Source organism: Ambystoma mexicanum, chromosome 9 (genome assembly GCF_040938575.1).
Source record: "Ambystoma mexicanum isolate Mex_15411 chromosome 9, UKY_AmexF1_1, whole genome shotgun sequence".
Taxonomy (NCBI): domain Eukaryota; kingdom Metazoa; phylum Chordata; class Amphibia; order Caudata; family Ambystomatidae; genus Ambystoma; species Ambystoma mexicanum.
In genome coordinates this window covers 1,176,454,052-1,176,468,100 of record NC_090931.1, presented here as the reverse complement: position 1 = coordinate 1,176,468,100, position 14,049 = coordinate 1,176,454,052, and positions in this window count along the sequence as shown.

Here is a 14,049-nt window from a genome sequence, read left to right as displayed (position 1 = left end):
GTAGACGTATCCTTCTAGTAGGTTCTTACAGTAATTCCCTTAGAGTACAGTCACATCATATGAAACATATACATATGGGAAAACACAAGCTTGAAAGACAGCAATCCTTTTTGTGCATAAGGATAATCACTAGACTTATGAGCACCTTCTGATAGTTCTGTTGTTTTTTTTTTTATGGCTGTACTTTCCCTGTATATGGTCATATTTGTATACATTGTACTCACACTACTTTCCTTAGGGTCCAATCACATCAAGTGATACATATACATAGGGCCTCATTCCGAGTACGGCGCTAACCAATGGCGCTATTAACGCCTTGGTTGACGCCGTACCCGGACCGGCAGCGCCTTGGTGGTTGGCGGAATTACCGCCCCATTCCAAGGTTGGCGGGGCGGTAATTCCCCAATCCCCATTTACCCTTCCCCATTCCCATTCTTGCCCCATAGGGCATAATGGGAGTGGGGAAGGCGTCAATTACGCCACCGTAAATTACGGTGGCGTAATTAACATCAAGGTCCCTTAGCGCCATGGTATTTAACGCCTGCTAAAAGCAGGTGTTAAAAGCACCATGGCGCTAAGGGAACTCGGAGTATGGCGGTAAGGGATTACCGCCACCGCTCTCGTTAGCGGTGGCCGCTATCCCTTACCGCCATACTCGGAATGAGGCCCACAGGGTAAATAGCAGCTTTGAAACAGAGCAATCATTTATTTGCATGAAACTAATCAGTTAAGTTATGAATTGTTTCTGCTACTACTTGTGCTTTTTTGCTAACTTCACTTTCCCTGTATATACCCATATTGGTATGTGTTCTTGTGTCTTTGTGTTTTGTCTATAGTAATGCAATTATGTAATACATGGGTTTTATTAGCTACTTATTACATATTTCACAGTACACAAAAATCTATTAAGAAAACAATTATCATTTCATTATTCAACATATTAACATTACGAATATCATACCTTCATCTTGTACGCTGCATACAATGTTATGTTTCTGTATGAGTAGCTTAGTATACTAGATAGAACCCCATAATAGGATGCTATTTATATCAATGCATCGTTCAATGCACTTATTAGGGTATATTTCTTGCAATGATTCTTGACACTTTTTTCTCAACATAATAAGAATCCCTTCTACACATATTTCATGAGAAGTACATACACATGTGATGTAATCAGTGATGTCATCAATGACATTTGTGATGTCATTTTTGATGTCCTGGGTGTTAGTCTTAGCAGTGCACGGTGGTGGCGCGAGTTATGGTTGCTTAGCTTATCATAACTGGCGAATTTCAAGGGTTTTTCGGTTTTACTTGGAACCATAACGTCCCTTTAACAAAGTTTTTTCACTGAATTTCATAGGTTTTTAGTAGCTTATATTGTGTTGCACACTTGCATTGTGGAGTTCTGTGGCAGAAATTTTGCAGTCAGAAGTTCTTACAACAATACCCAATGTACTTTTGCACTATCAACCAGTTACACATGTCATTGTGAAGTGTGTATGACTGTTCGAACACACTCCCATGCTATACGTCAGCATATGATAATGTGGAATTCTTCGAAAGGTGGGCAGTTACTTCAAATGTTCCTTTATAGTCGTATGCTTACGTGTTACTATTAGAACCCTGATAAATGTAGTCGAACATTTTTTGTTAATGTAATGTTATGATGCATTTATACTACTAAAAACCTATGGCATTCAGTTAAAAAAAGTTTGTTATAGGGACGTTATGGTTACGCTGCACTCCCAAAAACCTGTAAAATTCACTACAAAAAAAATTGTGTTGAGGGGACGTTATGGTGAAGTTGTCCTACGAAAAACCTGTGCACTTCACTAAAAAAAAATGTTTGCCCTCCCCATTGTGGTTCAAATTAAAAATGAAAAACACCTGAAATTTGCCAGTTATGGCAGACTGAGCCCCCTTCCTTGCCATCGCCACTGTGCACTGCTAACACTAACACCCAGAACATGAAAGCTGTCCTCTGAAATGTCCCTGATGACATCACTGACGACATCACATGTTTAGCCTATTTGTTTTCATTGCCTGCCATATATATATATATATATATATATATATATATATATATATATATATATATATATATATATATATATATATATATATATATACATATATATATATTACACGGCCACGGTAGTGGCCATGTAGTTATGGTTAAGTTGCTGTTTCCATAGGAAGAGCACTTTTTGGGCGGCTTATAACTTCGCTCTCCCTGGACGGATCCTCACCAAACTTTGCAAAAAAAGTAGTTGGATCACTCTGATTTTTTTGCAAAGTTTGGTGAGGATTTGTCCAGGGAGGGAAAAGTTATAGGGGGGTCCCAAAACTTTTTTTTTTTCCCATAGACTGAATGGGAAAAAACTTTGCGCACGGCTACAGCCCGAACCGCTGGACGGATTTACACCAAATTTGCGGCAGGAGCGGCGGCCTGGTCCCAAAAGCGTGCTTTTGTAAATTTGGTGTAAATCTGTCCAGTAGTTTTTTTAAAAATGACCAAAATGTAAGGCAAAAAAATTAGTGATATCTGCGATCGCTTCGCGGACGGACTTCCCTGTTCGCTCCGCATACCGATGTTTCTGGATCATTCACCCCCATTCCTCCCCGAAGAGTGGGGGATGAATGCTATTGGCAATTGAGATTTTACAGCAGTAATTTGTGGTACCCAAGAAAGAGGATTTTATGTCTTCAACACGAACGCCTCCGGCGTTCTCGGCTGAAGAAAACAAATCCTTTTTCAAGATGGCCACCATACAAAGGGAAGACGGGCATTGGATAGAAAGCCTTCTTCACTTTCCATTGCAGGCTGCAGAAAGCAAAAAAGAAACTGTGTTAGCGTTATGGCAGCACCACATTTGTGTTCCTTGATAAATGTGTGGTTATGAGCAAGACGTTTACCGGAAGGGCAGTCCCTGGTGGACATGGCGACCTCAATGCAATGTTTTGTCCCTTGCAGTAAAAGCCAGTAGGCATATCCCCGACATTGTGGGTACTACCCATACTTAGAGGCTACTCCTCAGAGACGGAAGCTGTACCGTTAAATATGAAAAGACTATCACATGCACAACACAAAGCTTTCAGTCGTTGACAATGACCTTTGCATACATGCGTTGTACACGTACTAATTTATTTCTGTAAAAATGTGCGTAAAAACAGCAAAGGAGTAGTGTACTTACATTGACAAAAAATGCCAAACAAACTCTGTGATGCGAAGCGCAATGACGTCAGAAATACTGGATGCAACACCATCACCACTCACCTTTCGACACATAATTTTGTAAGTGACATGCCACATGTTGCAAACAAAGAGTAAATTTTTAAAGAAAACACTAACATTTAAAAATGTGTCCAGTACTTTTATTTCACAATAAAGTGAGCAAAATCAACGCCCTATGCAATTAGTAAAGTAGTTTTGTTTCACAATGAACTGTGCGAAAAGATGGCACTATTCACTTGTCCATAGAAGTATTAAGTTTGTCTCTTTGGTCGACAATGACAATGTTAAAGGTCAGGTTGTTTTTTTCCACACACACAAAGTAAGCATTGCCGCCAAAATAGTCGTTTTCCGCCCACATTGATGTGCAAGACGACGTCAACCGCTGTGATCTGCAGCACCAGAAAGGATGGAATGTTACTTCTTCTAGCGACAGCAGCGTAGGGGCACAGAGGGCCAACACGATCATCCCAGTGAATTATGATGCTCAGACAGCCGGTTATTAACAGTTGCATTTGACGGTTAAAGAACTCGTCACTTGGCATCTGTAATCTGTGCCAATCACAATAGGGAAGAAAGTATCTGAGGAGGAAATGGGAATTAAAAGATGTATGAATATGCAACCTTTGGATAAATCACAGTTGTACTACATAACATTTTCAGTAAAAAATGTATTCAATAGGAGGAAATGTAGTGGGAGCTTAGGGACAGCGACAATGTGCAATGTCCATAATTGGAAAAATAAATCGAACGACACAGAAAACTGGAACGTCGTTATTAATAATACAATTTTTCTTTGGAAGTAGCTGCGCGGTGGAAGGGGAAATAAAACGTGTATCACTGCACAACCTGTGCACAACAAAAAAATTCTAGCACATACCTTTCTTATTAAATAATATTTTAATTTGGGGAAATGTAGTAGCACCCTGCAAACGGCGACAATGTGCAATGTCCATAATAAGAAAAAAATTGCAACGGCACATAAAACTTGTAAAACATTAGGGAAAATATTTTTTTTTTTTTACAAATTAAAACATAACGTGAATTCGGAATATAGGCGGCAAAAATACACTTACATTATGTGGAGCGCCTCCATTGCATTTGGTGTAGTCAGACACTGGTGTATGTAGAAGACTGCCTGTTCGAGAACTAATTTCTCATGGTCGGTGCAATAGTTTTTGAAGCATAACCTCATCAAACGATATGTTTTTCAAACTGTTACTCCCTACATTATTTCTACTCTTTCTCTGTACCTCAAGGTTAAAAATCAAGGGACCCTTATGGGTGTCGACAAATATGCGGCCGTACTGAGCTCATGTTGAAAAGAGAAAATGCAGTGGCCTTCACTCCGAATGCAAATACATTCTCATTTTGCAACAACATATCAGCTTCTATTTATGAGAACCACTACTGGCGTACATGTGCAGAAGGGCTGTGTGCATGAAATGGAACAGGTGGCTGCCTTAGATTCCCGCCAGTCTGACCGCAGTAATGTTGTCTATGGATTGTGGAATGGACGCACTAAATTCATTTCGTACAATGAGTAGCAAGTCCCACTGTACCGTATGACAGTGCTAACAAGAATACTTCAATGTGTGACTTTCTACTACCACGTCTCATTAACACTCACCTTTCGAAACAGTGTTCCATAAGTGTTATAAGTGCATTGGTGCCCTCTTCGTTTAGGTATGTTAGCGCCGATGTTTGCGTTCAACAGAAAACGAAGTAAACATGTTGGACGTATCGAAAGATTACGACGCACTTCACTCTGTGCCACAACCAATCAGTGAAAGCACAACATGGTCGCGGGCAGCAAGCCACGGAATAGCCAATTGCAATCTTCTCCATGGAGAGAAAAGGGAAGTGTGACCGCGGAGCGGACATAGATATCACTCATTTTTAGAGACATACTTTTTGATCGTTTTTAAGGGAACTACTGGATGGATTGTCACAAAATTTGCAAAAGCACGCTTTCTCGCCCAAGCCCCTGACACTGCCTCAAATTTGGTGCAAATTCATCCAGCGGTTTGGCCTGTAGCCATGCACAAAGTTTTCCCCCATTCAGTCTATGGGAAAAAATAAAAGTTTTGGGATCCCCCTACAACTTTGCCCCCCCTGGACCAAACATCACCAAACTTTGCAAATTCAGAGTGTGCCATATACTTTTTTATGCAAAGTTTGGTGAGGATTCGTCCAGGGGGAGCGGAGTTATAGAGCGGAGTTATATCATTAATGCTGAGGTGTTCACAAACTTCTCAGGACTGTTCGCGAACATCCGAACAGTTCGTTGACTTTTGGGGCAAAAAATACCTAATTTTTTTTCTTCTTGCAGCCATATCGCATCCCATCCTCATCAGCCCTCTCCTCCCAAGAGATTATTTGATAAGTTTGACAAGTGCAAAGTTGTGTTTTTTTACATGTTTTTACCACGATGTTCGCTGACACCGGCAGAAGTCTGCAAATCCAAGATGGCGGGCGTTTCCAAAAATCTGATGCACTTCACGCTCTTCACCATCCAATCAGTGAACATGTTGCATGTCCGCGGACATGAAGCAAGCTGATTAGCCAATCAGGACACTGTCCACGGACCGAACAGGGAAGTGTGTCCACGGAGCAGACATAGATAGCACTAATTTTTTGTGTCCTACTTTTTGGTCATTTTTTAAAAGACTACTGGACGGATTTTCACCAAATTTACAAAAGCACACTTTCGGGAAGAAGCTGCTGCTCCTGCCGCACATTTCGTGAAAATCCGTCCAGCGGTTTGGGCTGTAGGTGTAAGCAAAGTTTTTCCCCATTCAGTCTATGGGAAGAAATACATTTTGGGACCCCCTATAGCTTTGCCCCCCCTGGACCAAACCTCACCAAACCTTGCAAAAATAGTCAGGTTGGGCCATACACCATTCTTGCAAAGTTTGCTGAGGATTCATCCAGGGAGAGCAAAGTTATAAGCCGCCCAAAAAGTGCTCTTCCTATGGGATTAGCAACTTAACCATAACTACACAGTGGCTGTGTAACATATATACATATATATTGAAAGTGCAGGTATCTAGGAGGTATAATATGTTTGTATGAAGGATAACATGTTTAAAACAAACAACAAAATAAGAAATGCTAACATGAATAAATAAAGAAATACATTTAAATAAAACATTAATTCCTTACACTTTTTGGACAAAGGATTGACGTAAATAGAAAATCCAGAATGAAATGAAACAAAATATTAATGATATTAACAAACAGAGAACAATATAAAAATAATTAATGGAAAGTCTAAACGAAGAAACAAAAAAACAGTGTCAATAGATTTTTTTAAAAATAATAAATTAAGGTAGGGATAATAATTTGATTTTTTGGAATAAGAGCAGTGATTGACAGTGCCTGCTCAAACATATTAATACCATATATTTAATAAACTTGTAAGAGGAAAAAAAAGTGATTATGTATTGGCAGTTTGAATTGATTTGTCATCATGGAAGAAACACCACTCACACATTTATACAGAACATTACCAAGATATACAGCCAACATTAGGCAGTATCATTCTGAATGGATTAAGGGCACAACCGATAATACTAGTATGCTGTGGACTGCAGGATGCTTGTTGTCAAATATGGTATTACCTAATTTGCTGACATATTTACATGCCACACATAAGGAAAAGAAGCTAGAGAAAACATTGGCAGTATTAGAGCTTTGGAAAATGTACCAGAATGAGAAAGAAGGGCCAGTCTATAGGGAGTGGATGGTTAATCAGCATAAAGGGGAAGATGTAACGCCTTCAGCTCCTCTTTCCCCTCCTGAGAAACAAGACGTAGGGTTTAAAAGAGAATGGATTGCACCCTCTAAAGGAATTAAAGCAGAAGCTGGGTATGCTACACAAGTAAAGAGACAGAGGAAGAGAATTAAAACAGAGAACTGAAATATATACAGAGACGCAATTAAAGTAAACAGCGTGATGAGCAATGGGATAGGTAGAATAAACAGATAGAAATAGAGGAAGAGGCAGACAAACAAAAAGGAATACAAGATACATCCAAGGGCAAGACAATAGTACAGAATGAATGGATGGGAAGACACACATTGCTTAAACTAGGTTATTAAGTTATTGATGGAGTTTGAGAAAGGGAAGTGCGAGATAAGATAGTGAATGAGAAGGAAGAAGAGAGGCTATACAAACAAGAAAGGAACAGAGAATGTAAGTGAAGGGAACAATGAAGAAAGTATGAGGCAACAAGATAAAAAGAGAGACTAGAAGAGAAATGAGAAAAATTAGAAGCTCAAAGATTGGAACTACATAGTTTACATTGAAGGATAGAGGAAGAGGAATTGAGGGAAATAAGGAGAAAAGAGGAAGAAATTAACAGATATAGGGTATTTAAAGATGATGGGATTGAACATCTATGCTGTAGAAGCATGATACCCATAGAAACACAAGAGCCAACCGAAGAAGAGAGAGGATCAGAACTGTCCTGTGGAGGGTTGCAAGGATTATCAGACATATAACAACATGGAGGAAAAAAGAGACAGACACAATTGGGACAAGGATGGGGAAATTAAATAGACAAATGAGGGATAAGGAAGGATATAGAATTCAAGAGGACGAAAAAGGACCCTCCTTTAGTGAAATAGGAAGAAGCTAAGATGACATCATAGCAGATGATCATAGAACATTATCATTAAATTGGTTATATCTTGAAAACGTGCAAGAGAACAATAGTCATATGAGTTGGAGCATAATGATGTTAGACAAGAAATGGAAACAAAATAAGAAGATGCAAGAAGAGGGTGCATATAGATTTTCAAGAGAATAAAGTGTAGATAAAGGGGTACAATGGTTAGATTTAGCAGACACTATAAGACGAACACCAGAATCAATACCATCTGATGAACGACCGCAAGTATGATCACACAGTACAGGTGATGCGTCCCCGCCCTATGTGAGCAGACTAAGGGCATTGCCAGGAGGAAAACAAGCATGTGATGATAATGCTGCCTGGAGAACAAGGATTATGGGAAGGTATGACCAAGGAAAAGGGTTTTCACAGTTTCCACTATTAGAGAAAGGATGGGGTCAACCACAATATACACCATGGCCACAGATGAATAAGGACAATTTAAAGTGCCATTGCCGAGATTAACGTCCGGTGCAGGAAAATGGATCAAAGAACTGGGGAAAAGGATGTCAAGAATGACATTAGTCATAGGCGATATAAAAGGCATATTATAAGCTATCCTAGTGGAGAGAGCTGGTGACATTTGGAAAAGATCACGGTATCCAAATGTAACTGCTCAAAACACATTGCATGATGGAGAGCCATTCAATAATTGTAGAGCAGACATATGGCGAGCTCTGAGAGTACAATATCTAGATGCATCGGTATTGGGGCAATAATGACTAGGAAGATGAGGGAGGATGAAGATCCCATTGCTTTTATTCAGGATATTCTGGACAGACAGAGTTCGGAGACGTACGAACTGTGAGATAAAATGGTAGCGCTATTTTACCACATGTTATGTCAAGGATTGCCAGAACCAGTACAAAGGCAGTTAAAGAAACAGGTGAGAATGGAAGCAAAACCATGACCAGAAACACAATTGGCAATTGTGCATTACTGCAGAATGCTAAAAGAAAAAGACAAGAAGAAAGCCGAGGGTAGAAAGCAAGAAGAGGAAATGTTGTTGCAGAAGAAATTATCAAAGTTTGCCATAGAGGGAGTAGTGTTAACAAGTAACGAGGGACGCACGGCACAACTGGTGCAGTTCCTACAGCAAAATAATATAGCCAATGCCCAAAATCAGAATGGGTATAATTATATGCCAAGAGGCAGAGGGAATGGGCATTGAGGAGGAGGCCAAGGAAGATTTCAAAACCCTCAAGGAACCCTTTTGAAATTGTGGATAAAAAGGACATATGGCTAGAGCATGGAGAAGCAGAGGAGGCCTGCAACAACAGAATTGGCAAACTCCGAGGGGGGACAGGATATAACCCAAAATACAATACAGACTCACAAGAATATTATGCCCAAGATCACACGAAAAATCAGGCATATATGACACAAACCCAGCAATTCAAACAAGCACCAATGCATACACAGTCATTACAGGGGCAGCAACAGCAAACACCTATGCAAATGCAACAGGCACCCACTCAACAAATAAAACACATCCCAATGCAAGAGACAGGTGCATCACAATGGCAAATGTATGCAGGAGCTACACAAGAGTGTGACTGGGGTGGGTGTGAATCTTTTCACAGGCACAGGTATGAATGTACAACCACAACAGGATAGCCCACAGGGCAACCTGATGTGTTCAGTACTATCTGTAACATCAGACCCCCAATAGGAGGGACTTGTCCCTGTGTCCGTGGGGGAAAATATACAAAAACTGACATTTCCATGAATGCTCAGCGATTTTATGGGTTGACAAATTTAGTTCCATTTACAGACAAATTACCCATTTCTATAGGGGAACACAACATGTGTGTGCCATTGCTATAATCTAAACAGACACTGTTGAACATAGTACAATGTGATTTAATGACAAATCTTAACATGACAATATCTTTTACTGACAAGAGCATAGTGTCTTCAACCTAGGGGATACACTATATGAATGTGAGGAAAACTATGCTAGCCTTTACAGGAAAGAAAGCCTTAAGGGAAGTCCATCTAGACAGGAAAGTGTTTTCATAGGGAGTGACCATTTTATTATCGTGGTTACCTAAATTGGCAGGTAAAATAATAAGGATACCTGATACATTTATGTTCAGGCCAGAAATTCCTATGATTGATGAGGATGGGCAAGTTATTCCATTGGAACTAGAAGCAGCAAAGGTAAGATAAGAAAGTGTGATGTTTCCTGGGACAGACGATGAGGGCAGGCAATGGAGAATGGTAATGGCCCACAATGAAGGATATAGATTGACAGACTTGACAGATGAAGAACAGTTTAGGGATGACTATTCAGATGATGAGTTAGTATTATTCATAAGTCTCACTTATTGGATTAAAGTTGAGAACATAGAGGTACCACAGAGAATGGCGTTGGTAAAAATGAAACCGCCATTTTCTCAGGAAGACGTGGAAAAGGTGGCAAGAATTTTGTGAACTACAAGTCCATATGACGTGGGCCTACTGAAAGGAGTGGGAGCAGTGAAAATGAAGCTTAAACCAAGAACTATTTTGCCATTTGCAAAATAGTACCCGAGGTCCAGAGCAGCGGATGAGGGGATATTCGAAAATATATCCGCCATTATGAAATAAGGCATTCTAGTACCATCATATTCTCCATGCAACATGTCCAGGTACCCTGTCAGAAAATCAACTGAGGGGTCGTGGAGATTTATACAAGATCTTTGCCACCTAAATAATATAGTTGAAGCAGAGTTTCCTTTAGATTCAAATCCTGCAACAATATTCTGCAAAATTCCATCAACAGACCAGTATTTTACTGCTGTCAATTTGAAAAAATGCATTTTTCTCAATTCCCCTCCATGAAGACTGACATGATTCGAACAATTGGTCTGAAACATCTTGTTTTAAAAAAAATGTGCCAGCATTTCATCCTCTCTGATCTTAGGTTGTACAGCTATGACTAGACTCTTCCTTGACAATTGAACTTCTGTGTCTGCCATGAAGTTGAGATTCTCCAATTGTTATGAAAATTGTTTAAGACGGATGCACCAAGTAATGTTGGTTGTCTGAAACATACTTGTTTGCCTCACGGGTACTGTGATTCCCCTTCTATTTTAATAGAGTCCTTCAGATGGACTTGGGAAATGTTAATTCAGGCAATTCACTCCACCCAGACACCAATAACAAAATATCATTCATTGTGTCACACAAACAGCAACCAGACACCCAGAACAGAGAATGTGAGTTCACTTCAGACTTCATTCACACAGGTCCCACCCCTAGGGTGCACCCACAACACACAACACCTGGGAAGGCTCCAGGCAATCTGACAGTAGGCAGCCCCAGCTCTATATATTGTATTTCCACCCAACAGCCAGTCTGGGGGAAAAGGAAGAACAGAGACATATATGGTGTGTCCACCCAGCAAGGGCTTCCCAGGACTTTGGGATACAAGCTAAAAGGCAATAGAATCCAAGAGGCCACATGAGCCATCTTGCCTACTAACACCGATTCCTATGGCAGGGCCTGGGTGTCCCAAAAATTGAGCCACTGCAAAGTCAGCATGTAGCTGCCACCAACCCATACCCTGCTCTGTGTGCAATAAACAGGTCCCCAAAAACACATATAAGGTGTACAAGGGTGTGCCCCCAGCCATGGGTGCCATAAGGGTATCAGATGGATGATGTTCACCAATAGATAAGAATGAAGAGTTGCACTGCCAGAGGTCCAGACGGGACCTCAGTTGCAGAAAACATAGCAAAAACACACACAGAGAAATGGTAGGCCAAGGACAGGAGGTCCTGTCCCTGCATAAAGACATTTCCAGCATCACATGCGCCCCCAGACTGAGGTTAGGGCAAATGATCTCCCACGAGATTGTTACCCTCATCCATATGGTCAACATACTTTCTGAAAAGGCCATCTACCTTATCATGACTCTTCCCTGGCCTAAATTCAATGGTGACGTCTAGCCCTTGCAGGCTAATGGACCACCTGAGCAGTGTCGGGTGTTCACCCTTCATCTGCATAAGTCATTTTAAGGGCATATGGTCAATTTGGACCTTAAAGCAAGACCCTGTAAGGTAAGGTGTAAAATGCGTAAGTGCCCAAATTATATTAAAACACTTCTTATAAACTGTGTCCCACCAAAGTTCCCTACCGTTAAGTTGCCTGCTGATGAGAATCCCTTGCAACTTACAATGGAAAGGTTGGGCTCGACCTTCTCCTACTTCATTACCAAGGTAGGTAACCTTCCGCTGTGCTATCTGGCACTTGGTTGAATTGATAGAGAGGTTAGCCCTTTGCATGGCCTGCAACACCTTATCCAAGTATGTCAAATGTTCTTCCCACATGGAACTGTAGACTGCAATGACATTGAGTAGGCCACACAGTAGGACCCCAGCCCAATGATAGCATGATTTTCTAACCTTTGGAAGGTGGCTGGGGTATTCGTCAAACCAAAAGGCATACACCTAAACTGGTAGAGCCCTTCTGGTGTTGAGAAAGCGGTTTTCTCCTTGGCCTGGTCAGTCAGAGCTATTTGTCAATAGCCTGATTTGAGGTTAAAGGTGCTCACAAACTTGGTAGCACCGATTGTGTCCAAAAACTCATCAGCCTGGGCAAACGGTGGGCATCAGTCTCGGTGACTGCATTTACTCCTCTGTAGTCCACACAGAACCTCCAATCCTTGGGACCTGCCTGGGAACGTGCTTTGGGCACAAGGACCACAAGGCTGGACGAGAGGCTGGTTGAGGGCTCAATGACACTCAGGTCCAGCATCTTGGCAACCTCTGACTGGATGTGGTTCTTTACAGTGTCTGACATTGTGTATCATCTTTTTTGACAGGTACTCTGTCAACAGTGTCAATGTTGTGCCTACACCATGGGGTGAGTCCTGGTGTCAGTGAGAACAGAGGGGCATACTGCTGGAGCAAAACCCTGCATGTCCTCTGCTGCTCTGATTTCATTTCTGGAGAGAATTGCAGTCCCTTCACTGAGCCATCCAGAGGGCTGCTATGCAGCAAATGAGGAAGGGGCTCACTCTCATCAACTTCTTGTCCCAAAACTTGCAAGATGCATGAGACTTCACCTCTCCTGCAGAAAGGCATGAGCCTTTTACCATGGAATACATGAGGGGCTACCCCAGAAATACCCATGTCCATGAGATAATTTACTTCACCCACCCAAGATTATCCTGAAGAGTCCAGTCCACTTATCTGCCAAAGCCTGAAGCTTGGTAGGCTCCATTACAAGGATCCCATGGCCAGGAGTCCAATCCACTTGTGAGGCTTTAAGGTAATGCCAGTACATGTTAAATTCCTGGTTGGCCTTAATATGTGTTGCTGCTTGGCCCATCATCTGTGCCATCCTCCTCCTGAGGCCTAACCCATATTCCCCCACTTGCTTGGCAGGACCTGGAGGGGTGCCTTCCAAACATTCTTGTACAAAGGCAAGGGGCCCCCTTACTAGATGTCCAAGTAGGAGCTCAAAAGGGCTGAAACCAACACCTTCTTGAGGCACCTCTATGCCCTTGAGAGTTGTATTAAATATCTCAACCAGACCATTGGTGGATGGTGGAGGTAGAGAACGTATAGGTTACACCCCATTCCGTCCAGCATAGCTTGCATATAACTAGACATGAAGTTGGTTCCTCTGTCAGAGATCACCTCTTTAGGAAATCCAAATCTGGTAAAGATGCCCAGGAGAGCCCTGGAAACCATCTTGGCTCTTATGGTCCGAAAGGGTATAGACTCAGGGTACCTGGTGGCATGATCTACCAGTACCAATATGAACTGCTGTCCACCTGATGTGTGAGGATCAAGGGGAGCAACAATGTTGATGTCCAGAATCTCAAACAGTGTGCCATCCACTGGCAAAGGCTGCCACCAGTGTTTCTAGATATCTGACAAGTAGGACAGGTGTTGCAGTGAGCTTCAACTTCTACTCCCATTCTGGGCCAATAATAGTTGTCTGAGAGCCTTTGCTTAGTATTCTTGGTCCCAAGATGACCAGCTAAGTGTACTTCATGTGCCAACTTCAAAAGGAAGGGCCTGTATACCTAGGGTACAACCAACCTCTTGACTGTATCAGTTTCAGGCTGAGTGAGCTCACTGTAAAAGAGCTCACGCTCCTATAAATCTTAAAAGTCCTATGAACTTCTCATGGTGCCTGGGA